A 4,512-nucleotide genomic window follows, 5' to 3' on the forward strand; every position below is an offset into this window, starting at 1 on the left:
CACCGCTCGGCCGGTCAAGCAGAAGATGAGGAACTCCTCGGCCGAGAAGGATGAGGCCAGCAAAGCTGAAGTAGACAAATTGTTAGCGGCGGGCTTTATCATGCTTTGTACTTACCCTGAGTGGCTAGCAAATGTTGTAATGGTGAGGAAGTCGTCAGGGGCGTGGAGGATGTGTGTTGATTTTACCAATCTTAATAAAGCGTGCCCTAAAGATTGTTATCCCTTGCCTCGAATAGATAGTTTAATTGACGCCACGGCAGGCTACACTATGCTAAGCCTGCTAGACGCCTTCTCAGGGTATCATCAGGTATTTATGGCCGAGGAAGATATGCCTAAATGCGCATTCATCACCATACACGGCACATTCATGTATAAAATGATGCCGTTCGGTTTGAAGAACGCTGGCGCAACTTACACTAGGTTGGTCGACAAAGTGTTCCAAGATCAAAAAGGGCGAAACATCGAGGCTTACGTCGACGATGCTATTGTAAAAACCAAGTCTGACAGCGAGCACTTAGCCGATTTGAGCGAGACATTTTGTTCACTAAGGAAATATGAAATGAAGCTTAACCCAAAGAAATGCAACTTCGGTGTCCGGGCCGGCAAGTTCTTCGGCGTGCTTGTCAGCGCCAGGGGAATTGATGCCAATCCAGAGAAAGTCCAAGCAATACTAGACCTACCGGAGCCGAGAAATCGAAAAGAGGTTATGACGCTGACCGGAAGGATGGCGGCTCTCGCCCGCTTCATCTCTCGGTCGGCCGACAAGAGCACTCCGTTCTTTAAAGTCTTGAAAGGGAATAAAAACTTTAGGCGGGGAGGAGCGAGCACGCCTTTCAGGCGGTGAAAGCCCACCTTCGACACTACCGACCCTGTCCAGGCCGACGCTGGGGGAGACGCTATATCTATACTTAGTAGTTACCTCGGCCATGGTCAGTGTCGTAATCGTCAGGGAAGAAAATAAGCAGCAATACCCAATTTACTTTATCAGCCATACACTGCTGGCCGCCGAAAGAAATTACCCACTAATCGAAAAGGCAGCCCTCGCCGTCATCGTTACCGCAAGGAAGCTAAAACCCTACTTCGACGCACATCCCGTGACGGTCTTAACCGACCAGCCATTGGAGAAAGCATTGGAAAATATTCGAAAAATCCGGCAGACTTATCAAATGGGCAGTAGAGCTCTCCGGCTTTGGCATTCAGTACAAGCCGAGGCCTTCGATAAAAGGGCAAGCGCTTGCAGACTTCCTGGCCGAGTGCACATATCAAGAAGAATCACATCCCGGCGTGTGGAAAGTGTATACCGACGGGTCCTCCACGGCGAACAGCTCAGGAGCCGGCATCCTTATCATCAGCCCTAACGGAAACGAGTTTGAGTACGCCTTGAAGTTTACCTTCTCGGCCTCAAATAATGAATCCGAATATGAGGCGGTGATAACTGGAGTCGAGTTAGCTAGAGCTGCCGGGGCGGAGCATATTGTGTTGAAGACAGACTCGCTTTTAGTGACTAATCAAATCCGAGGAGAATATGAGACTCGAGACGATGGGATGGTAAGGTACCTGGAGAGGGTAAAAGCTGACACCTCAAAACTAAAATCTTTCCAAATACAGTGCATCCCAGTGTCGAGAACAACCGAGCCGACGCTCTCTCAAAACTTGCCGTTCAAGCATCACAAATGTCGGTCGAACCGTCTTTGGTGGACATCGGGAATGCTAAAAGCATCACTGAGACCGTCGGCATGGTGGGCGACATCGAGGCCGAGACGACGTGGATGACTCCGATAATGAAATACAAGGCGACAAAAGAGTTGCCGAGGGACCGCATCTGTCTCGAAGATAAGAAGGATCGCTGCAAGGTACTTAGTATTCGAAGGAGAATTGTACAGAAGGTCCGTAATAAGACCACTCTTGAAATGTGTCGGCCCGTAGGCCACGCGAGCTTATACTTGACAGAGATTCACGAAGGCATATGCGAACATCACATGGGGGCGAGAACGCTAGCCCACAAAGCTCTCCGAGCCGGCTACTTCGGCCTACCATGCTTTGAAAGATTCCAGGGCAAAACCAAGAAGTGCAAGAATTGTCAGATGCATGCTCCGGTAATACATGCACCTTCCCGAGACCTGCAACCGGTACTTAGTCCCCTCCCATTTGCACAGTGGGGGATGGATTTATTAGGACCATTTCCGACGGCCTCCGGAGGACGGAAGTACCTGATCGTCGCCGTTGACTACTTCACCAAAGGGGTCGAGGCTGTCGCGGTACCTGCCAAGACCACGGCGGCCGTAAGAAAGGTGATTTGGGAGAACATCATAACTCGTTTTGGGTTACCCCAAGTCATTGTATTTGACCACGGCCGAGAGTTTTGGAGCGACACGGTGATGAATTGGTTGGAAGAGCTTGGTGTCAAACTTGCATACTCCTCCGTCTGGCACCCTCAGAGCAACGGGCAGGCGGAGGCAGCTAATAAAACAATACTGAACGGGTTGAAGATCTAAAGGGAAGATGGGCTGATGAACTACCCGGCGTCCTGTGGTCCCTTCGAACCACGGAGAAAGAAGCAACAGGGTACGGTCTATTCCACCTAGTCTATGGGTCCGAGGCCGTCCCGCGAATTGAAGCGGCGGTGCCGACATTCGAACGCAAAACTTTAACCCGATCGATAATGAAGAAGGCACGAGAGCCTCCCTGCACACAGTCGAAGAAAGTCGAGATACGGCACGGCTCAACTTGGCAAAGATATCAAAACCGAATGAGAAGAGCATACAACCGTAGGGTCCACAAAAGGGACTTAAGAGTAGGAGATCTAGTACTGAGAAAGTCGGCCGCAACCAACAAAGGAAACATCCATGGTAAGATGACGGCCAATCGGGAGGGACCCTACGGGTGGTTGAAGAAATGAGGCCGGGGACATACCGGCTGACAGACATGGAGGGTGTGCCTCTAATGAGCCACTGGAACACAGACAACCTTAGGAAATATTTAATATAGCGGCGGAGGTGTCCGAGACCATTGTGGGCACCCCAACGCTTGATTATATCTAATGAAGAGTGATCCAAGTTTTCCGTCGAAATGCTTGTCCCCTCCGTAGTCGTACCAAAGTAGACGCCACGGCCAAATTCGGGCAGTCACTACAAATGCAGTTGATACTCGCGAAAGCGACCAACATGCTTAAGAATGTATAAGTACAGTTGAGAAACGCAAATCTGACTGCCTCGGCCAATCCGGGAGTGGCAGAGGAAGCGATCAATATGTCTATAGATACGAATGCAGTCGAGCCGTAACTTCGATTGCCTCGGCCAAAGCCGGGAGTGACGGGTAAACGACCGATATGCTAACATGTTTACAACAGCAGTTGGGAAGCGCAAATCTGACCGCCTCGGCCAAAGCCGGGAGTGGAGGAGGAAGCGACCGACATGCCAACATGTTGCTGAGTAAATTGGGAAACGTGAATCTTGCTACCTCGGCCTGTTCAGGTGCAGCAAAGGACACGACCAATATGCTAAAAACGTTTAAGTACAGTTGAGATACCCAATCTAATTGCCTCGGCCAAACCGAAGGTAAAAACGAAAAAGCGCTCAATATGTTTAAAAAACGTAAGAAGACAACTAAATGGAGGATGAGATCAAAACCTCGGCCAAGCCGAAGGCAGATAAACAAACTTCATTAAAAATGTTTACAGGTGAGACAAAATAAAGTCGACGGCCGTCCCCATAGGGGTAGCCTAATCTCAACCTACCAAAGTTTAACAAAAAAAGAAGGAACAACAAAAATTACAACATTCAGACATGAAGCGCCAAAAGGATGGCAGGGAGGAAAGGCTCAAAAGTTGGCCCCCGAACAGCTGAAGCTGTCCAAAAGGCCAGGTGAGTCTGGTGACGACCGCCCATCTCCCTATACTTGTTGCTGCTCGTCACCGGCAGCAGCAGCAGCAGCACCGTCGGTGGGCGGCCCAGAGGACGACTTGGCAGCTTCACGTGCCCTTGCCCTCTCAGCCTCCTCTTTAGCCTCCTTCACCTTAGCATCATGGGCAGCCTTGGCCGCTGCTTCCTGAGCAGCCTTCGCCGCCTTCGCCTCTGCCGCGGCCTTGGCCTCCTCCGCAGCCGCCTTCTCATCAAGAAGTTTGTCAAAATCTTGCCACAGAAAAGTGCCTTCAGGAAGGAGGGCCTTAATCGCATCCCCGGTAGCATCTCCAGCTTGGTCCCGGTACCGGGCACACATTTCAGGGATGATGACGGTTTTCAGCATCTCAATATCCTTCTCCCTCTGAGCAAGGATAGCCTTTGTGCCCTTGTACTCCTTCGCCTCGGCCAAATGCAGGGCCTTCCATCTTTCCCTCTGCTCAACCATGGCCTTGTAACCACCCTCAAGCTTGTTCCTCTCCTCCCGCAGCTTAGCGGCATCAGCCAACGCAGACTCAACCTTGGCTCTCTCGGCCAGGACCACCTTCTCAGCGTCCTCCTTAAGCTTTCGCTCAGCGAGGAAGTCCTTCATGGTGGCCAGGAAGTCTCGCTT

This window comes from Silene latifolia, chromosome 1 (genome assembly GCF_048544455.1).
Source record: "Silene latifolia isolate original U9 population chromosome 1, ASM4854445v1, whole genome shotgun sequence".
In the NCBI taxonomy this organism is placed as follows: domain Eukaryota; kingdom Viridiplantae; phylum Streptophyta; class Magnoliopsida; order Caryophyllales; family Caryophyllaceae; genus Silene; species Silene latifolia.